Raw genomic sequence first — 23,796 nt, 5'->3', positions numbered from 1 at the left:
CATCAGAGACTTATGGCATTTTAAGAACCTTGAAAATGAATCCTAAATGTTTGTGAAGCTGGATCTACAGCAGTATTTAACAATGTGGATCTGCTGTAGGTTTAAAGAAGGGATAGAAAATCAGAATATTTAAGGAATTGTCAGGTCTCGTTGCCTTTAGCAACCTTTTCCTCCTAAAATGTTCAGAGACATGACTGTGAAAACAAAACAGAGGATGCCACCAGGTCAATGCTGAATTATTTCCAGTATGGTCTTGTCTTAAACCTTGGACCTCTGATACATATTTCCATTATGCAAATGTTATAGATTTAAGCTCCTTTTCTACAAGTCAGCCTTCTCCTTTGCTGTGCCAGAGAAACTAATTTAGCATAAGGTTTGGGTGAGGGTTTTTTGCCAGAGTTTCTCAAGATGAAGCCCGAAAGATGTAATTGTGATTATTTTTCCTTTTTTCATAGAGTCACAGAATAATTTGGCTTGGGAGGGTTCTCAAAGACCATCCAGCTCCAAAACCATGCCATGGGCAGGGACATTTTCCACTACCCCACATTGCTCCAAATCCCCTCCAACCTGGCCTTGGACACTTCCAAAGGATGTGGCATCCACAATTTCTCTATGCAACCTGTCCCAATGCCTCCCCACCCTCACAGGGAAGAATGTGATATTTTCTCCTTTTAATGTTTGGCAGAGCACAAAAAACGAGCAACAGAAAGGCATAAAATCTCCATCTGTTAAAGGTATAATACCAACAAAAAGAAGTATATTCAAGGTTGATGCAGCCACTGCTGTGGAGTTAACATTTTACTGCACAGAGGAACTTTGACAGCAGAGAATCTACACAATAGATAACTTTTCCTTCAAGCCAACAAAAAGATTAGACTAGAAATAAAGGAAGATTTTCCTTACCTCACAACAGAATTGTGTGTTTATGAAAAGGAGAAATTTGGATGCAGTTTCAGCTTCACATGTGATGTGCAGAAGCTCCTGATGCATATTTGTTTCTTGCAGGACACACATTTAGTTGCAAGCTGAAGCCATTGCATTTCCATATCCCCTGTGGTTAGTCCTGTGGGAAATGAAGCTACATGACTTCATGATTCAGGGAATTTTTTGTACTTCTCGGAACATTTTAAACTTCATATTCCTGGAAAGTGAGGTTGCTACAGCAAACCACAGTGATAAGGGCAGATTTATGGAGAGACAGTGCTATACCTCTTTCTTAACACCCTTAGAGGCCAAATTCTTCTCAATGTGCTTATTCAGCTCATGAGGAATAAACCTGGCATATAGAGTAATTCAGTAACTATGCAGGGGTGGTTTAGCTGCATTTGCCACTGGATTAATTTTCTGTAATTTCCAGGAAACCATGGGTTCAATACAAATGGGCTTGCAAGACCTCAGTAATGACGTGGATTGTCTTTCCAGATGAATTGAGGCAGCATTTGGCTGATAAGAACCTGCCAAGAGGGATTAATGTTTTCATTAATGGATAATCAATTGCTTCTCTCTTCCAAACATGAACATAAACACAGAATCAAAGCCCCCCACTACCCCAAGTGCTTTGACAACATGGTGATGAATGAGATAGAATTCAACTATTTTGCAGCATTTTTGAGAGTTATTGCTTGACAACAGGGAGTTAAACCCTGCTCTTCCCAAGCTTAATTCACAGCTTCTCCTGCAAGGAAGAGACAAAATCATCCTATGAAAACAGTTTGGGAGTTGATTTGCATTAAACAATTCTGAGCATGTTTATGTAGTTTACAACTAACATCAATCACAGGGAAAAGATCAGCTATTGAAATGCTTGGGAAAGCTTCCACATGGAAAGCGTTTTGCTGAGTTATTGTACAGACAGACAATATGAAATTTATTTGGTTTGTGTCTTCCAAGAGACTGTCATTGATTAGTCCTCGCTGAAAATTACAGGATTTGAGCCTCCGATCTGGACATTCTGACCACTGGGAAAGGCTTAATCTTATACTGGTAAATCCTTCCTTGAGCAGAAATGAATTATATGTTCTGGAAATGTCCATTTCTCTCCACTGTGCAATGACCATCCAAGCCCACACACATCCTCACACATCACAGACATGAAGAGCTTGATGAGATGAATCACAGCCCACAGATCAGAAAAGATGAGTTTCTACAGCAACCCTCACCTAACTTATCTCTGGATAAATCAGTACTTATTTACTAATCCAGTTACTAATAATATACTGTCTTTTAATGTCAATATATTAATATTATTTTATAATTAATTGTAGTGTATTATTAGTGACATTTATATTTTTATTGCAATTTGTAATGCTAATTATTAATATTTATTAATTTAATAAGTATTTACTTCTTAAGTAATATGAATTTTTTTTTTGTGGGAACAGCCCTTGGTCTTGTAAGTTTCTTAACTCCTAAAATGTCATGTTCCAGGAATATTTATTACTATCTGTTTTCCAATAGTCTGAGATGACAGATTAATTGCCCAATATCAGAGCCATCCACAGCAAGAGACACAACTTTGGTAAAAGGCCTGACACTTGGGACTGAGGAATAATGAAATCAAGGTTGCAGACTGTTCAACAGTGCTAGGATCTATCATTCGAAATAAGAAAGCATAAACTTCACAGAGATAAAGGGAAAATAACATATTTCATCTGACATTGCCCAGAGAAATAGCACTTGGAAAATACACACTACTGATGTGAGATGAAGAGCTCTGTTAAGTGAATATCAACCAGCATAAGGACAATTTAAAATAAATTAATAAAATAGTTTGACTGTCATCAGAATATGAGGGAAACTCGTCCAGATAAAATATTATATAATGATCTACAAGGTGCCATGATTGTCAAACATCCTCAATTCCAGTGTTCAAGATTCCCTGAATATACACAAAATACTCAAGAATCAGAAATATGTGTGTTGTACACTGCCATCTGCAATATCATAAACATTAACTCTCCTCGCTCTGCTGAAAGAACTAAAAACAGATTAATGTAATTGGAAAGACATTTTTCATAAATTGAACGCTGGCACACTGAGTGTTATCAAGATAAATTCTCTGCTCAGAGTAGCTCTCCCTGTTCTGCCCACTGATTGCCCTGAGCAGAGAGGAAACCTTACGAGATATCCAAGTGGTAATTGGCAAATTCATCTGGAGTGAAAAATGCTCTGGAGCTCAGAGGAGACATCAACCTCCCCAGCCTTTCCCCCTGACTCTTCCCAGTCCTCCCAGGAACACCCAGGTGGGAATGAGCAGGAATCAATGCTGCCTGCCTGGGTGGGAGCAAAGTCCCATTGATTCTCTGTGGGGTCAAGGAAAGTTGAGGGAGTTCAAAATCTCTTGGAATTAACACCTTAAATGAGGGATAAAGACCTCTCTTTCCAGCCAGCTCTGATGCTGTACCTATTTTCAGCCCTGTTTTCAGCCCTGTTTTCTTGATTTGCTCAATTTATTGCTGCAATTAAGGGCATGAATTGGGGAGCTGCAGACAAAGGAAAAGCAGCTTTAAGATTACCATTGTATTTGTATTTACCATTAAGAGTGACTCATCTCAGGGATGGGCAAGAGTAAACAAACAGAGCTATATAAAGAAAAATCTGCAGTTCAACTGATGCTTCCAAGGTGTAATGAGGTTGTTGATACTTGGTATTTTCAAGGTAAGTTAGGGCTTATAATGGAAAATAATATTAGTAGGACTTGTTCCTTTTCATATCCAAAAGGAATTAACAAGTTTGGATTACTTCTGCAGAGGAAAAGCAAAGATGGGGGTATCAAGCAGAAATGAAACTTTGAACTGGGACAGTTGTGGAAATCTCAGGCTGCAGAGCATTTTCTGATGAAGGTTTCAATTAACAGCGACATTGACAGGAATCAAGGCCATGCACTAGAGATGTAAGATGAAAAATTCATGCCACAAGATGTAGTTCAGGACTTTGCTTAATGTGTCTGTCCCTTCACCATGCTGTGAATGACTACAGAGATTAACTGATTTTCTCCACCAGGAAAAAACCTTAAAGACCTGCAGGCAGTGGAGAAAGGTCTGTGGTGCAGACCTAGGACGCCTGGCTGAAGAGATCATTCTCCTTTGTTTAGGGACTGCTGGAAGGAAACTTGGCCATGGCATCTCTGATTAATATAAAAACTGTTCACTCTTGAAAGAAGCAAGGGTCCACGTTCAGATCTCCATTTTTGGACACACAGAAATCTATAAATGTGGAGGTAATTGTGGATACACAGCATGAAATAGCTTTCAGCTCAAAGTGAACCCTACCAGTGCATTCTTCCACTGGCCCTGCTTCCATAACTTCTCTGGATAACAGCAAAGAAACTTGATGTGGGCTTGGAAAATGTCTTGGAGGGAACCAGTTGTTCAGTTCCAACATTCTGCCCTGAAGGCACTGAAATAATGTCAGAAATAACTGATTTCGCTGACAAAAATAAAGTAGGCGCCAAAACACACCAGTAGAGCAGTGAAATGCAAATGTTGGAAAGAGAGCTGAAGAGAAAACTAAACATAATTAGCTCTAGATTATTTATGTTATAAATAATAATTGTTAATTGTTTCAGTCAGCATCAAGAATAATTTATTTAGTCACTCATTATACTTTTTTTTTTTTAATTATAGGAACAGAGACACAAATATATCATGGCAGACATGCTCTTAAAACTCTGTGTTTAGGTAAGAGTTTCCTCACTGACCCTGAATTAAGGTTTCTAAAAGTAAGAAATAGCTTTTTCCCAGTAAACTCTGCTATTAAATGGGGAAACTTGGATGACTGTACAAGGTTTGTACAAATAAATTGTCTGTTTGTTTTGCTGGTGGAAGAACACGATCCAGATTTAGAAGCAGGGTGGCCCCTTGTAAAGGAGGAACCTGGGCTCCAGGGTGTCCTTCAGACCTCTGAGCTCTGTCACAAGTTGGGAAGACCATTTGAGAAAGGCACTTTGCTGGTCAATCTTTGTCATATCTCTCTTGGAGGCCGTACAGAATTCCCATCCCACCTCTCAGTGGGTTTAAGGTGACCTCAGGAGCATTTCTGATCCTGCAATGAATGATGAGTGGCCTGGACACCACCGTCATGCCAGCTGTGGAGATGTTGCTTTCTTCCACAGGGCTCTCAAGGCTTTTATTTGGGTTTAGGTGGAACTTCTGTAGCTTTGAGAAAGCTGCTGGTTGCTCTGCCTGTGGTGCCTCTAGATGTTCAAAAAGAAATGTGGGAGCTGCTGTGGGTAGGGGTGTCCATTACCACAGAAACAGAAGTGAAGTTGCACCTTCACTGCCAGGTGAGGGCTTGAATTCACAGAGCTGAGGCTGAGCTCTCAATCCATTGCAGTGCTCAGGTGTTGATTTACTCTTTGGCTTAAGTCAAAGAAGTAGGAATGTGGGAAATAGTAAAGGTGAGACTTCCAAAAAGCTGTAAAAGCCGGCCTAAGAAACAGAAAGAACAGAGAACTAGCTGCAGCTGCAAAGTCTGAAAGTATAAAAAGTTACAATGGTGTACAAGCAAGGACATTAATCAATAGCTTGAGTTTTAGGCTTGGCTAAGGTAGACCTTAAGACTGCAGGAAAATATGTTTAGCAAGATAGAAGGTTTTAAGCTTAATAGTGGTGTATTGTCAAAAGAAAGAAGACAAGCAAGAATTTTGTGAAGCAGATGTACGTGTACTATTAGTAATTGGCTAAAACAATTGTCTGTAAACTTTAACAATATGCTATTGGTTAGAAAGTTTTTAAAATATTCTGTAACAAAGAAATCTTTGGCTGCTGCTGTGTGTGAGCTTTGCCATCTTCCTGTTGTCTCAGCCATGTAATGAGGCTGATTCTGCAAATAAAGCTCCAGGAATGTACCCCAGCAGTCCGGTCCTGTTTGTGAAAAGAAACCTCCCCAACACATGGAATAAGCCAGCTGGATGTTCAGGGGGACAGCACAGCCCCAGGGCAGGTGTGACAATGCAGGACAGGCACAGCTGGCACTCTCTTCACTTCCAGCTTCACACATCCTCTCTTCACCTTCACCAGACCTCAACAGGGGAATCAGAGAATCCTAGAATAGTTTGCATTCAAAAGGACCTTAAAGCTCATCTCCTTCCACCCCCTGCCATGGGCAGGGACACCTTCCACTAGACCAGATTGCTCCAAGCTCCATCCAGCCTGGCCTTGAATCCAATCCTTCCTGCTTTCCTCCTTCAGCTGTCCAACAACTGGAACATCTCCACAGAGTGCCTGAGCCCCACCTTTACCCCTCTGCAGGAATCCCAGCAGTGGGTGCCTCTGCCCTCATCCCATACCCACTCCTGTCTCTCCTCAGTGCAGCCCACACTCCACATCAAGCCAGCAGCATTCCTGCTCAGCAAGGTGTAATTCAGGAGCAGGATAATACAGTAGGTGTTAAAGACAGCCCCATTTTGCACTGGGAGAAAATGGAAAGCCAGTTGTTCTTCACACAGGAGCAGATAATTAACAGGTCTGTCTGTCAGCAAAAACCTGATAAACAACCTGTGCTACCCACAGATTTCTGTTTTTAGGACTCCCTTGTGATTAAGGGTGGAGGCATACATACAGAAGAAAGCACAGATAAAAAGATACACTTTTAACAACCAATACTGACTACCACCAAAAAGTTGCTATTACCTTTGAGAAACACATTGCTGTGATTGGAATGCTACATCCAGTCAGGAATTCATATTTTAACATTCAGGAAAGTCATACAAATTATTCAAGGGGAGGAAGGCATGCCCTACAATGAGAAGGTCCATTGGTGTAGTTGCTGCCTCTCCAATACCAAAACCTTGCCACACAAACTCAGCACACCATTTAAAGCCTTCACCCCATTCATTTGGGATTTTCAAGCTGAGATTGAATTAGAAGAAAAGTTTACTCTAAGAATTGTTTTACATTGTGATAGAGACACTTCCAGAACACATCTCAGTTTAAGCCTGGCATTGCCTAATCAATATTGAATCAAAGACTGAATAATTACTTCAATCCACATTTTAAAATTAACCTCAGCTATCAGCTAAGCTCTTTGGACTAGAGATGGAACAAAATATGCCTGCATTATCCTCAAAATGTTCAGGGTCCTTCCTGCTGAGCATTAAGATAAAGATAATATTGAATATTCATGCTTCAGAGTTCTGTGTCTCCTGGGTGAGTTGAGCAGGATTTTAATTTCCCTTGGCACCTCCTGGGGCAGATCCATTTTTGTGTAAAACAAAACCTTGCTTTGGCTGGGTTTCACTCCCACAGCTGGAGGCAGGGCAGGAGCAGCACAGGTCAGCGTGCACCGGGGCAGGCAGGGAACAGCTCCTGCTCAGAAACTCCACTGGCATCTGTGCTCACAGCAGGCACCAGGCTGGGAGTCAGGAATACATCACAGGGATTGCTGCCATCCACTCTTGGAGGCTTTTTTATCTGCTCAGGCCCCACCTGGAATCCCCCACCTGCCTCTTGTAAGCTGCAGGCCCAACATTCTTCCACATCCACAGCGCCTTGTGAGGAATGAAATGAGAAACATCTCATGCTACAGCCACCAGACCAACAGGGTCCTGCAAATCATGGGGCAGGGCAGGCAGGAGCAAGCTTGTTTATTTCTTCACAGAATCACAGAATTATTGAGGTTGAAAAAGCCCTCCAAGACCATCAAGTCCAACCTGTGACTGATCCCCACCTTGTCACCAGCCCAGAGCATTGAGTGCCACATCCAGACATTCCTTGGACACCTCCAGGGATGGGGACTCCAACACCTCGCTGGGCAGCCATTTCCAATGCCTGACCATGCTTTCCATGAAGAAATTCCTTGTGATGCCCAACCTGAGTGTCCCCTGGCACAGCCTGAAGTATCTCAGAGACAAGTCATTTCCTCTTGTCCTCTCACTTGTTCCTGGGAAAAGAAGCTGACACCCATCTTGCTCCCCTACAAAGTCCAGAGTGGAGCTGGCCTGTATCATGCTACTTCAAAAACAATTTTTGCATCTGTCTGAAATCTGTTTTCCATGTAAAGATATCCAGGTAGGATTTAATGAGCAGCCCCAGTCTTTTCCCCTCACTACAAGAAAGACATTTAGGGCAAAAGTGCTGGGAAAGGGTCTGGAGCACCAGAAGCAGCTGGGGGTGGCTCAGCCTGGAGAAAAGGAGGCTCAAGAAGGACATACCCACCCTCTAGAACTACCTGCAAGAAGGTTGTAGACAGCTGGCAATCTCTGCTCCCAGGAAAATAGTGGCAGGATGAGAGGAAATGCCCTGAAGTTTTGCCACGGGAGGTTTAGATTTGATATTCAGGAAAATTTCTTCACATAAAGAGTTGTCAAGCATTGGAACAGGCTGCCCAGGGCAGTGGTGGAATCACCATCCCTGGAAGCGTTCCAAAAATATGTGGATGTAGCAGTTGAGGACATATTTTAGTGGTGAACCTGGTGGTGGTGCTGGATTGATGATTTGACTCAGTGATCTGATTAGAACTTCAATGTTTCTATGATTATACAAAGTTTAAGGTCAGGTGAGACCATGACTTTTATTCTGGCCTCCTTTTTATTACAAGTCCTAAAATGAGAATTCACAGTCAGTAAATATATTTAGTAGATTCCTCTTTGTGTGTTTCAGTTTCTCATGAAGATAAGCCTGGTAATTAAGGGAGCCTGTGCTCACTTCGAAGAGGTGTTGCAAAACTTAACTACATTTATATTTCAAAGAAAGAGCACTGTATTAATGAGACTGACAATTAAATCCATAAGAAAGTTGATTATTTTGAACCACATGTACTGGAGGCAGGAGCATCACTCATGGTAGAAGGAGGAAGATGAAGAATGAACACTTTTAGGGAGTGCTGTCAGGCCAAGGCCAGGCATGACACAGAGCTCCTGCAAGAAGAAAAGCAAGAGGTGATTCTCTAATTTCAAAACACAGGCACATAATGGATGACAAAATTAGGTAACCAGGAAATCCTCCCTTTGCCTTTTTCCGGTTGCAAAATTGTACCTACCATGTGTTCTTTGAAATGAAAAGAAGGGTGATGTGTTCATGTGCTTTTATAGAAACACAGTTGTTGTTTGACTGGGTTTGTTCCCATTCCCACAATGTGAGCATTGCTGGTATTTCTAGAATAATTTTCAGACCTGTTGTGATTTTCAGGTCTTTCCCTGTATCTCTTTCCTGTACATGTCCAGAAGCAACTTTGTCAAATGTTCTTGGTCATAAATGACAAAGTCATAAAACATGAGTTTTATCTGCATGAAATACATGTAACAGAATTTATTAATGACCATCAGAGAAACAGCTTTTAATTAGATCAACCCCAGCAGTGTTGTTATGATGTTTTGCACCTATGTAAAATATTACCCAATAGACCTCATGTTATTCATGATAAATTTCAGTTCATTTTGGCAATTCTCCACTACTGGGGAAAAAAAAAAAAAAAAAAAACAAAAAAAAAACCACAACACACATTCCATCCCTTTGAGCAGATTTAACATTCCAGCCTAGTAGTGAGTTGGTGTTTTCATTGGTGGTGTCATTTTGCCCAGTCTCTGAGACACCACAGGAGGCCTCAGGCAGAGGCTCTGGTGCTCTTCCCATCCTTCCCTTTGGGAATTCAGCACAGAACAGGGAGTAGAACCATTACCTCTAAGGATTTTGGTTTCCCTCCAAAACTCTCCCTTTGCCTGACATTTGTCCATATTCCCTGCCTAACATATCTTACTAAACCATGTGTGGGTTACTAAAAACAGGTTTTACTGTTCCTTTCGTTTATGCATATCTACAATGCAGCTGATTTTACCTAAAATACCTTTTTCTAGACTACAGAATTTATATTTGTTTCTTGGGTAGATGAAGTGATTAGCAAAAAAGCATTGGATTTTTTTCCTTATTAAAAACATTTATGTCAGTTGAGCTGCAATAGTTATACAGGCACCATATTTTGTGCATTTTAGGTAATTTTCAAATAGTATTCTTCTGTCAAGGAGAAACTTCTGGATAAGTGACAATTAAGTCCAAGGGAAATTTAGGATTTGATTCTATCCTTAGTCACCAGACAGCTCAATACATCTTTAAATCCACTAAACATTGAGTGTTTGAGGGCGAAGCTTTGCACCACCTCGGGTTAATCAATTACCAACTCCATCTTGCTTTTTTTGACATTTTAAAACCTTATAACCTCTGCACTAATGAGAATTTCAGTGTTATTTACTGAAAAAAGGTGATGCATAGCTGCCATGTAAGTTAGACACACATGGCACAGCAGAAGATGCAGACAGGATGTGAGGATGAATATGTAGATGCTACTTATTGCACAGACACCTAAATGTGAATCTGCAGATTGAAGGGAAGAATTCTCCTGTAAAAAAACCACCAAAATGTGCCACCAGTTTTTAATGAGCACAAGAAAGATACTTTGATTTCCTGCTGTATATGACTGATAAAACTGTGATCCAAAGCAGAAAACTTTAATCCTTGTTCATCCTCAGCACACATGGACACACCAGAGAGAGGAGACTTCTCCTCTCTGAGAGGAAAATGTTCTTGCCATCAGGATGTTAACCCAGGACAGGGGAATCCTGCTTTTAATTCACTTCTCAATCCCAGTAAAGCACCTGTTACGTTACTAAGCACCAGCTTCATTACTGGTTTGAAACCAACAGAGAAAAAACCTCCCTCTTCTCTTCAAGAGCTGTTGCCATGATAAATGTTTTTCAAGTTACAGGCAGTCTTGTAATAGATATTCCCTACAGTGATTTCTGACAAATCTGCTAAAGATGAGGGTAGATGAGTAACTGCAGGAGAACCATTCATAATAAATACACCTGTTCATCCAGAAATATCTTTTTTAATTCTGCTATAAACCCAGAAGTCATCATAAAACTCATCCCTGAAATTTATCAAGATGGAAAGCATTCACAGAGTTCTGCAGGCAGACAGAATATGTAAGTACAAAAAGGAGGTTTCTTCCTAAATACAGAACTAAATGGTCAGAGGCAGCATGAATTTATCCTCATCTTTTTGTTTTCAATGATGCTCCAAAGCAAACAGAGTCAGAACATGAAAAATTAAGAGATATTGATCTTTTTTCAACAGCAGGTTCTCAGTTTTCCTATAAAATTAATATATTCTCTCAAACGCTCTTCAAATACTTTTATTAATGGGGAAGTTTTTCTGACTGTATTGATTTCCGAGGCAAAATCTCTTGGGATTTCTTCAGTAACCCCAAAAAATGAGCATCAATGTGATGGGTGAATTGTCTGAATCCTAACCAGGAATCAATGTCTTGCTCTTCTGAAAGGGAACAGTAGCAAGGCAAGATTTGCATTTAAGACCTTCTGTTGTAGTCTGTTTTACCTAACTTCTTTTTTTATTATTTTCAGAAAAGCCTTAATAATAAAAGTGGTTGATGTTTGCTTTGCAGATTTATTGATGTTTCTACAGGTTTCTCAAAATGAAGGAAAATGCCCAAGCAAGTCCCATTTCCTATTCAGAGGACTTAAATTCTGGGGGGATTTTGACATCACCATGGCAGTGACAAAACACTACAACACATGCTGGGAGAACCTTGAAGGTGCTCAATACTTAACTGGTTTTGACCAAGTGTGCAAATTTCAAGTTCTTCCTTCTTTGAGCAGGCTGGAGTAGAGAGCTCCAGACTTCCTTCCCACCCCAAATCCAGCAGTAACTCAGTAGGAATTTGGGCATACCTGGCCTTCAAGACCAGCTTTGTGCCAAGTGCCCTTTGAGAAGGACCCCAAACCTCCTGAGGTGCTGGTGAGTGGCTCTTTGTAGTGGCAGCAGAGCAGAAAGCAGAGGGTGATGGATGTGCACAGCCCAGGGGTCAGGAAAACTTCCCCCAAATGCTGTGAGGCAGGATGGTTTTCCTCACTGCCACAGTTTCCCTGCAAGCACAGGAGTGTTTTGGGAAGTTTCTGCTGTGGAGGGACCTGTGGAGCCAAAACACATTAATCAAACCTGAAGAAAACAGATTTTATCCCAGCACCTCGTCATCTTTGTGCTTCGTTGCCCCAAGCCTGTTGTTAATATCACCTCTAAAATCCCATTAAAAATGGACCCCTTCAGGGCCTGGGTTAGGTCTCTTCAGAGCTAACCAAGCACCCTTTGGAATGCTGTACAAATATTCCTATCAGACCTTGAATGAAAAGTTAATAAATTCCAAAATTGTCCTCTGTGGAGCAAAAGGGGAGCAAACGCAGCAGCCACTTAAAGCAAATCATAATTCACAATCTGAAAATATGCAACATTAAGCACAGCCATATTTTAAATAGCAAGAATTACTTTGCAGGGCTGGAGAGGTTATAAAGCACTTCTATTTGTATTTCAGGAGCACTTACAATGCTTTGTTTTGAAAGCTTTATATTATCTTGTAAAATCAGCTCAGAGAAAGACATTGTTTTGTCATTGTCACCACAATGATGGCACCAGCTTGTCTGTCTCTGAGCTTTGTTCTCTTTATTGAGAAACAAAGATCCCACATATTTTATTCTTTCTCCTCCTACAGGCACTGAGTGGGGTGCAGCTCTGCCAAATGGGAATGGCAATTGCTCTAAAGAAATTAGAAGCTCTCAAAAAGCACCCCAGAAATATTCTTCTGACAAAGCAGGACCTTACCCTGCCCCAAATTCCCTCTCATCCCTGGTGCCTTGATTTGAAGCCTGCAAATGGAGGCTTCTCAAGCATCCTTGGATACCTGAAAATTCTGGATACCTGCAGGAGGAGTCTTCAGTGGTCCTGAGCTTGACCACTTTTGGTTGTTTTCTTTAAAAATCAAAGTGTACTGAAGAAAGCAGCTGACACAGAGCTGTGGATCTGGCTGTGATTGCTGGCAAGCTTCTTTGGTCCTGCATTCTTAAAATATTGACCAACTGCAGCCTTTGCATCTGGTGTATGAGTTGTAATTGATTCAAGTGCTTCTCTGTCACCTTGGCAAATTTTTAACCCAAGGTCAAAGCTATTTTATTATGATTATCTTCAGTCTCCAATACCTTCCAAGTGTTCAGAGCTCTCATGGGGAGAAGAGCTAAAATACAATTTTTAAAAGTTCATAAAATTTCCTATGAAAATAAACAGTAAGAATTAATCTTCTATCACAAAATATTCCTTTTAATCCACTGGTGTCCTGGAGGACAGGAAGAGGTTCCTGGAGGAGGGGTTGTACTCATGGGCACAGCTCACAGGAACTTTCTGAACTTTGCTGTCTTGAAAACATCCAAACCCCTTCTAGCCAAGGTCAAAGCACGCAAAGACACTTATTTTCCCTTTTCTCTTCTGTAGCAAACAGCATAAAATTTTCATCAGTTCTATCCCCTTTTAGCTTTGCCTTCTAGAAATAATATTTAAAAACTCCAACCTCCTTCAGCTTTGCATTTTATCAATTGTATTACCCAAGGGAGGGATTAATGATGACCCAGCCTGGAGAAAATGAGGAGCACATGGATGTTTTCTGCACTTGAAAGAGCTCCTTAAATTGGCAGCCCTGGAACATGCATTTCCAAAATGCCATCCCCTGGAGCTGATCAAGTTAATCTGACATATTTGGAATGTTTCATATCAGCTGGGACATGGCCTATGATATCCCTGACAAAAATACCTCCCACTCAGCACAGACCTTCACATTGGTCAGTAGGAATTGCTTTTGTGGGCCAGAAGAAATCTGACAAATTTTCAGACTAAAAAAAATATATTTGAAAAGAACTCAAGTTTCTTGGTTCTGGAATATCAAACTTGAAACCTCCCAGTTTCAAACAAATGTGTTTTCAAATAAACATAATTAAAGACTAATTTTTAACTTCTGGGTTTTGGGTTGGTTTTTTTGGGTTTTTTTTTTTTTGTTTGTTTGCTTTGTTTTTTGGGGTTTGTGTTTCTTTTTGTATTTCATGAACTTTACATTTGAAGGAAATTGGAATTAGACTTCAGGCCTGGAAACTGGGTACTTTGAGTACTCAAATCTCCAAATTCAGCGTGCCAGCTTGAATTCACAGGAATGGGAACCTTCCCATCCCAAAATCAGTTCAGCTGGCAAGACATGACACTGAGGAAAGATGTGCCTGAAGGAAAAGAAACCTTTTCCTGGAGAAGGTAAAGAGTCACCAGCACCAGAGAGTAAAAGTTCATCCAGTGAGTCACTGCACAGCTGACAGGGGTCACCCTGACACAGGGGATCAGGGCCTGTTCTGACTGTCAGTGTTGTTTATTCCCTAATAAAGAACTGTTATTCCTATTCCCACATCTTTGCCTGAGAGCCCCTTAATTTCAAAATTATAATAATTCAGAGGAAGGTGGTTTACATTTTTCATTTCAGGAGAGGCTCCTGCTGTCCTTAGCAGACACCTTTCTTTTCCAAGACACATCAATAGAGATGTAGAGCCTGCAGTACAATGTGCAGCCATTCCTGGCTGGCTGCTGGGCTGCTCCATAGCTGCACTTTCATGTGAGGAAACAGGGCAGCTCCACAGCCCTGACTCTTCTCTTTGACCTGGAGGTGCTGCAGCATCATGAGAGCTGAAGGCCACAGAGCCTTTGGGCCTGTGGGTGGGCAGATGTGCAGCCAGGACACATCTGTTTGAGTTTCTGGGTGCTTTGGGGGCTTTGCTGAAAGCTTCAGAAGAAAAATCAGAGTGGCAGTGACACTAATACCACATTAAAGGAAAGCCTGTGCTCACTTAAAGGTCAGCAGTGTATTAAAGTTCCCAAAGCTTCTCAGAGACACCTCTCACTGATAGACACGTTATTGATGCACTCAGGGGAGGACTCCAGTGACCTCCAGTTGTGTCTGTACCTAGGATGATGAGAAGTATATTCAATGGACAGAACTGAGCTATTATTTTTAATTTTTCCTTTAAAAAAGAAAAAAAGGGAAAAAGAAAGATTGCTGCATGTCTTTGAGCCAGATCCACCTAATTCATGCAGATTGTCTCCATGGCAGGGCAGCGTTGTGGGGAAATTGCAAAGCTTCTTCCTGACCTTTTCCAGCCTTCCTCTTCCCTATCTTTTAATCTCAGACTCCAAACATCTCCCCATCCTCCTCTCTCCCCCTTGGATACACACTTTGTTCTGTGTCTGATTACTACAGACATTCTATTTCAATATTCACTTGCTTGGAATAAAATGCTTCAGTTCTTTCAGGCTTTCCTCATTGGGCATGTTTTTTTAGGAACTACTCTGTATCTTAAAAAAGTAATTTTCTCCAAGATAAGAGCTTCTGAATGTGTTGTTTTCCCTGTAGACACCTAAATAGCACCACAGAGCACAACCTCTTAATGCTGACTTCCTTTCAGAAACTGTTCTATCTAATTAGTGGCTCACCAGAGACCTTCCCAAGCCAGACATCCATCTAAGGAAAAATTGCTTATGATTGCTACGGACTGAAAAACCCAGAAAGCCACAAGAAGAAAGAAAATTTTCTGGCTAATAATGTGTCCTCACGAGACCAAGTTTAGCTCTCTTCTCTGAAACCACTGAAAAGGCACTAAATTAAGCTTGGAAACTGAAGGGAGTTCATCTGGAAGTGACTGGAGGAGGGAAGGAAGAGGTCTGGTCAGCAGAGGTTTTTATGAAGAGTTTCCACCCCTTAAGGCACAGTTTATGATCTCCCTATTTAACCTTCATAGCTTTAGAGGTCTGAAATTTGCCATCTTTGCACGTAACTTCCTGAATACTGAGTGATATTTTGTTGATCCTGATGTGGCTCCTCCTTGATTTCCAGAGGAGTTTCTTGACTCCACAAGACACTGAAATACAGAAAGGACCCAGAATGGTAACACCAGTGCTTGTACTGTGTAGTTTTGCTTGATTTTTCACTGTGTTCTTTTTTCAACTGAAAAGAGACTAATTAGCCTCTCTTTTTGTATGTGTGCTCTTGGCACTCACTTAAGGAGAGAAATATCACCAACTACAACTTCATCAGCTCTTCCCCAGCTGCTCACTTCTCATCCTGCTTGTTATTTCTTACCTCATTAACCTTTAACCTGAAGATAAAATTGTTTATTGATTTATTTGTTTATTTGATTATGGAAGGCAAATTATTTCTGAACCTGGTTTTGTAATTGCTAAAAGATCTGCGACAGAAAAAAACCCAGAAATTAGTGTAAGTGTACTTTCCAAAAACAGGGGATCTTCACTACGAAAAAATCCCAAATTAGCAGCATTTCTCCACAGTGGAAAAATGTCAGAGTGCTGACCCTGCCATGAGTCAGAGTGTCTGAATGGGCATAAATCACAGAGAAGGGGTATTGATTGACTTTGGTCACGCTGCATAATTCATCAGTGAGAGCAGCTTGTCATGCACTGCCCCTGGACAGCACAGCAGCTCCTGCAGCCCTGCTCACACAACCTGAGATTTCATCATTTCAGAGCCTGGGGGCAGTTTTAGCCAACGTGTTCCTTCCCACTGCAACAGGTAAAGGACATGGGCACAAGGAACTGCTGTGGCCCAGATGAGGACAAGTGAGCCATTAAATGAAAGTAATTGAAATATTTACAGCCATAAATCCATGAAGTTGGGCTGGAATAAAAGCAACAATTTTAGAGTTTTTATATGAGGCACAAACTAACTTTGGCTTGACAAAGTGGAATTAAATGAATGCTGGAATGTCCTTTTTTTTTTTTTTTTTTTTTTTTTGTGATATGCTCCAGTGTTGCATTATTTTGTCAAGACAGAGTTTCTTTATTGAAGATGTCTTTCACAAAAGGAGTCAGAGTCTACAGCTGCAGCCCAGATTTATGGACTGAACTGAGAGGTCCTTGAATTTATTTACATTAGTCTTCCCTGTAAAATCACTGGAGGAAGTCAGACATCTCCAGAGACTTTGCTCGGAGAAGGGGCCAAATAAATCACCTGCCCAGAGGGGTTTTTTGTAGGGATAAAAAAAAAAAAAAAAGAAAAGGAGATCAGCTTCCAAATTTAGGCATCTAATTTTAGACCTGTAAGGTGACAAACAAATCATTTTCCTTGTTGGTTTCCCAGAGTAACTTATCACTCTTCAATTAATTTCATGGCTCCCTGCAGACCATTCAGGTAGGTAAAGCTGAGGGCAGGTGGATGAAGATGAAAAATCTGGGCACTGGGAAGAAAAGAGAACAAAGTACAGAAAGCAGGGCATAAATGAAGATATTGAGGTCTTAACTGCCTTTAAACTGACAAATATAACTCAAGAAAGTAATAGAAATGTCCTCCATTCACACCAGCCTTCTGGTTGGCCTGATTTTCTCTGATTTTCCTTCAAATGTGAACAAAAGGAATCAAAGAATGCTTTTAAAGACAAGGTGTAGATGTGGTACATGACCTCCCGTTCCAGCAGTTGTTTTCCAGCACACAAAGTCAGAGTTGCAGCGACACTGGTCAGGTGAAGCCTAAGAGCAGCCCAAAGTTAAACTCCTGGATAACTGGGCAAGAAAACAGGAACAGGGGTAAGGAATAAAACAGGGCTTGCATGAAGGTCAGTCAATGTAATTGAATCGAACAGTAGTTATTAAAAGTCCTCTTTATTTATCTTTGAGTTAAATTCCTCTCTGACTCCAGCGGCAAATTCCAAGTCTCACGGATTTTTGAGTAGGTACATAGAACATATTTATTTTAATATTTCTGGACAGGCTTCAAGAGACCCAGTGTTGCCTCCACGGCACACTCAGAGCCTTTGGATTTGCCATCACTAACACTTCATTTTCTTCCTTCCAATCCATACCCAGCATTATTGCAATGAAGGTGTTAATGTTGCACACTCCTGCTCAGAAAAATTGAATTTAAAAAGGGAAGCTTTCAGACCAACAAGAAGCCTTTTCAACCTGGATACAATCCACAACACATGAAAAGTAGGAAATACTTTTTAACAGTTCAGGGTTTGTGTACTGGAAGAATTCCTTGAGTTTTCAAACAGTCTCAACACCCTGCAGCCTGCTTCAAATGCCCATTCCTGAGGGCTGTGTTTGAGATAGGAAACAGAATTAATGATGTGACAGTACCAAATGTTTGCTGTGCCATGCTAAGGAGACCTCTAACTTCACACAGTAGTGCTGACTTAGCCCATAGCAGCAGCAAGAGCAAGTTAAAACTAGACTTGTTTTTAAACTTAGAATTACTTTTGGAATAGGAGTACAGCCTGAGGCAGTTTTATGCTCTGGTTCACTCATTTTCTTAAACCATATTTTTTATCTCCGTTTATTTTACAAGTTGGGGATTTTTCTAACCATATGAGAGACTCATGCAGAAAAAAACTGCACAGACTATGAAAGACAAGAACACATCTTTGTATAACAGTGAAATTCATAATTCCCAAGGGAAAAAAAAAAAACCAAACCAAAAAAACCCAACAAACATAAATCATATTTGCAAGAAGCATATGGAACAGATGAGGGCAGATTTCTTTCTAAATTTCTTGTGCACAATCAGTATGACTTTAGTCGTGTGTCTTCATGGTCTTGAACAAAACCTTTCAGTAAGATACACTGCAGTGACGATGGAAACAGTATGAGTGGTCCCAAACACAAAATGCCAAAGGGGAGCTATGTTTGTTTCTGCTCTCTCCCACTTAATGAGCAGATTTCCACAGCTACCATGTGCCCTCATGCTCATCCCAAAGCTTCCCTGAGTGAAGAACAATTAAGGCAACAGCTGAGTGCTGCAGTGTGTGATGTTCTTATTCTAAAATGGAGATCTGGAGAGAGCTTATGCACGGTGGAAGACAAACTCAAGATAAATACACATTGTTTATTTTATATATACATACATATATATATACCTAATTTTTTTGGTTTTTAAAATAAACTTGTGTCCTGTTTGTAGCAACTTGAAGCTGCTAATGGGAAATTTCCTTCTGTCCTGATGGCTTTCCTGGTAAATATTCAGGTAATAACTCCCAGCCCAGCTCTCAGAGAGAACATGCTACCACACGGAGGAATTCCAGGCTGGAGCCATGAATTCAATACTAGAGCAATTAAACTGATAGGTTTGCTGCAAGGCTTCAAATCTGTTCAAGATATCATAAATTGCAGTTAACCCTCAATCCCACTTGGTTCAATCCCAAATAAGAAACAAGATCTTGTCCAAGCAGATCCATGACTGCCTGAATTTCACAGAATCCAAGATGGGTCAGGCTGGAAGGGACCACAGAAGTCACCTGGTCCCAGATCTCTGATCCAACAGGGCCATCCCAGAGCACAGGGCACAGGGTTGTGTCCTGGCAGTTCTAGAATGTCCCCAGGGAGGAGACTCCACAGCCTCTCTGGACAATCTGTTCAGTGCTCTCAGTGAAGAAGTTCTTCCTCATGTTCCGCACCATCCCTGGGTGTGTTTAACAAAGCCTGGATGTGGCACTGGATGCCAGGGTTTAGTTGAGGTGTTGGGGCTGGGTTGGACTCGATGATCTTGGTCTCTTCCAACCTAATTGTTCTGTGAATTCTGTGAATTCAGGTGGAACTTTCTGGGCTCAGTCCCTGCCCCTTCCTCTGGTGCCATTGCTGGGCCCTGGAGCAGAGCCTGGGCCCTGCTCTGCCCCTCCTGCACACAGGGACAGACAGGGACAGCCAGGGACATCAAGGAACACCCAGGGACACCTAGGGACACCCAGGGACAGCCAGGGTCATTCAGGGAGAGCCAGGGACACCCATGGACACCCAGGGACAGACATTGCTGGGCCCTGGAGCAGGGCCTGGGCCCTGCTCTGCCCCTCCTGCACCCAGGGACAGCCAGGGACAGACAGGGACACATAGGGACACCCAGGGACAGCCAAGGTCACTCAGGAACAGCCAGGGACACTCAGGATCACTCAGGCACAGCCAGGGACAGCCAGGGCTGAGGGCCCCTCTCAGCTGGGGCTCCTCCTGAGGCTGAATAGCCCCAGCTCCCTCAGCCATTCCTGGGCAGGGAGATACTTCCATCCCTTCATCACCTTTGCAGCCTCCAGTGGCCCCGCTCCAGGAGCTCCAGGAGTTTTGCTCTGAGAGTTTCCTCACCCACCAAAGGCTGTGGAATTGCCCATGTCTCTGCTTTCATGAAGGGATGTCTCATGGGGTCACTTTTGGGGCCGTGTTTCTCTTGTCGACTTGTCTGTGAGCTTATCTGATGGACAGAAGTGACGTCTGCAGACGACAGCATGAGATCTCCAAAATCTGCCAGCAAATTCTGCATTTTACCAGTCATTTTCCACTCTAAAGGATGTTCTGCATGCCTGTCTAATTATAACAAAAACTGTACAGATTGTGTCAAAACTGCCCACTATTATCCAGGCTGTAGCAGCCACAGCTGACAAAATATGCACAGCCCCTAATTAGGAACATTTTAAAACTGACTTATTTAAATTAAGAAAATCTCCCAACCTTCACTTTTTGACAAGTTACTCTGAGATTCTCGAAGGAGGAGGAGAAGGACAGGAGGAATATTTTAGATTTCTTCCCTCATTTCCTACCTCTACAGAGCACTAAAATGAATTACAATGTGCAAACAATACGTCAGAAAGAAAGACTTTGGCTTGACAGATTGCAGGGCACAGCATTAAATATAATTGTGTTGTTCTGGAGATCTGAAGTACAGAATGTAACACACTTTAAATGCTTTGTTATTCTTGAGATCTCCAAATGTTTGGACATCCCAGGTGATAGCTTCATTCCTTCACCCATTGATGTCACTGTGTAAGAGAGCAGAACACAGCTTTGCTAATGGTACAGGAGGACTTCTAGCTTGATTTTCCCAAATTTCAGTCTGTGCTGGGGATAATGTGGATAAAGGCAGCAATTCCATCTGGATTCCTTATCTCCATATTACAGCTCACTGTCACTTTGTTGTGACAAGTGCACTTTGTGAGGTAGACACTTTTCCAAGCACCTGCAATTCTGCTCTCCAACCCTAGTTTAAAAGTCTTTACTTCCAACCAGCTCTAGCTTGATGATGAAGAAGGAGCAAATTCTGCACCTAAGAGAATCCTATGCAATCCTAGGCTCCTTGTGTGTGTTTTCTAATACACCAGGGTCAAAAACTTAATTAAATAATTGAGCTCTGTGAAGATCCTAAGTGCAGGTTTCATGTCTAAAAAGTAATGAGAAGACAGGAAAGGGAAGAGAGAATGATTCACCTCAAAAAACAAAGCAGAGACACTGCTCTGGATCTCAGGGCATGAATCAGTGGATGGCGAGAAAGTGAGCTGTGCAATGTCACTGACATATTTTATGAAAAATCCTTTTGCCAGGATCTTTTCTTCTGAGAAGCTGGGAAGCTTCAGCTTCTCCATGTTTTGCTGCTTTTGAATGTGATTTGGAGAATTGTTTACCCAGCATATGAAATTGCTTTTACTTGATGACCAATGACAGCCATCTGTGTCAGGGCTCTGAACAGTCACAAGATTTTATTATCATTCCATTTCTTTCTTTTCTTTTCTAGCTTTCTGATGGATCCTTTCTCTCTATTCTTTTTAGTATAGTTTTAGTATAGCATTTTAATATAATATATTAAATCAGTCTTCTGAAACATGGAGTCAAGATTCTCATCTCTTTCCTCATCCTGGGACCCTCAAACACAGCCAGAGTGCAATACTTGTTTAATATATTTTAAATCTTTCATAATTATTATTATCATTACTATCATAATTAATTACTTTCATCCAAAGATTTTCATTCAAGAAAGTGGTAATAATTTCAAAATCTCCAGTCAAAGTGATCTCAGATTGGAATTCTGGTTAAGGTTTTCAGTGCTGAAGGAGATTAATATGGCCTTCAAACAAGTTCTTGGCAGAAACAGTGTGAAAATCTCCAGGTTTTAGTCCATTTTCTTCCAGAGCTCATTTCAGCAGGACAGAAAATGTCAGTTTGAGTTGTTTTGTCATTGTCCAGCTTTAGGCCTTTTAGCATCTGATTGGTTTCTGCAGGTTCGTTTTTCAGCCTTAAAAAACATGGACATTGAAATCTAGAGCTCATGAAACAAAGAAGAGCTATAGTCAGCTGTTACTGGGAATAAAAAGCTCCAAAAAATTTACAAAAAATCAAAGTGTCCCTTGGTACACAAACAGAATTTGGTATGATTGTTGCTTATTGATGAGAAAAGCTATTTTTTAAGAAAAAAACTCACACACACATATATATGCACACATTTATGTATATTTTTGTGTTAACCCTAATAAACAATAATTAAGGTAAATCTGATAAATTCTAAACTAAGTACTGTCTGAGATTCATTACCAATAATGATTTTTCATTATATTTTCCAGGAGCTTGATCTGTAAAAACTGGATATGGCTAACAAAAAAATAATCTAGGAAAAGCAAGGTTAAAGGATTTTTATTTGCAAGCAGGCCAGTATGTGGGGGGAAAATACTATGAAAATTCAACATCTTTTTGATAACATTTTGACATGGAAATTACTGTTAGAGCAATTCAGAAGCCTTCATGAAACCACTGTAAAACCAAGGTGAGGAAATTTTCTGTTTCTGAGGTGGATCAGAGTCCACCTCAGTTAAAATCAGTGAAAGACAGACTTCAAGAAAAAAACATTTTTATTAATAATGTGTTTAGTGAATCTGATGTTTGGAAGAAGGGAGAACAGTGGTGAAGCACCAAGACTTCTTTTGTAAAACATGATAAATGTAAAATATTTCTAGTCACAGACCAAGTGTTAGAACATCAAATACTTCTATTTCATCATTGGTTCAATAAAACTTATTGATTCCCTGCAGATGGCAGCTGTTGTTCTCTTAGCTGGCAAATTGCAAAACTTCTTTCTCTATTATCATTCTTTCTTCATACCTTAAATAATTGAGAAACTGCAAAATTACCTTTATGTAGTCTCAAACACTTTGAGAGAAATAAAAGGAATTTAATTTCTCTTCATGTATTTAAGATATTCCTTACTCGAGGAGCCATATCTCCAGTTCTTGCCCTGCTGTTTTCAGATGCAATGTCAAGCTTTCCTCCAGTTTTATTTATTCATTATTCTAAGCATTAACTAGTAAATCCATTTTGGAGCTCAGAGTATGCTGCCCACTAATTTCATGAGTGCCCTGATTTTCAGCAGTCTTGCACAGGGTGATGATTTAATACTCATATTGCAGCCACTGAAAGATGAAAAAGTATTTTAGCTATTACTCTAGACAGTTGTTTGTTTGGGATTTTTTTGTCTGAAGAGAAGGAGCATGGCCTGAAGTACCAAAATGAAATGTTTAATGGATTTTATCTCACCCATGTAATATCAAGCCATAAGTAGTTATGAAAATACCTCCTTGAAGTATGAAATATTATGATGCCCCAAACTGGTGGTGCTTCAGTTGTTCAAAATGTCAAACATGGTTTTTCTTCTCATTTGCACCTCAAAGCACAGCTCAGGGAGATAAATATTTCCTTTTGGGTTTGAGTGTCTGTTTCCCAGGCACTCATGAGCATTGCTAATTAAACTGTGAAGGTTTTCACAACTGCTACTAACTAGCAAGTGGAGGAGGAATCCTTTGCAAGACAATTTGCCTTGTGAACTGCAGAGAAGAATTAAGGCTTCTTTGTTTCAGCTGTTCCTGAATTAGTGAAGCAACTCCTCTGTCAGCTGAGCCTCTCATTTCTGAGGGACATTGGAGCAGGTGCTCCTTGGGTAAAAACATGAGCACTCTGGGTTCTTCCTCCATTGTAACTTTCCTGCTAGGAGCGATATGTGGGATTTTTGGGAAGGTGGATGCTGCCTGAGCTGATGCTGTCCTGCCCCTCCTGGCTCTCATGGGTAGAGTTGATATTCCCAACCTTCATTAACTTCTGTGCTGCACACAGCAGGCCAGTGTGGGTTGTGTCATCTCCAAGTGACATAATTGGAAACTGGTGATCAAAATCCTGCTGC

The sequence above is a fragment of the Passer montanus genome, unplaced genomic scaffold (assembly GCF_014805655.1).
Source record: "Passer montanus isolate IOZ18808 unplaced genomic scaffold, ASM1480565v1 scaffold109, whole genome shotgun sequence".
NCBI classification, from domain to species: Eukaryota; Metazoa; Chordata; class Aves; order Passeriformes; family Passeridae; genus Passer; species Passer montanus.
Note: the sequence above shows the minus strand (reverse complement) of the source record.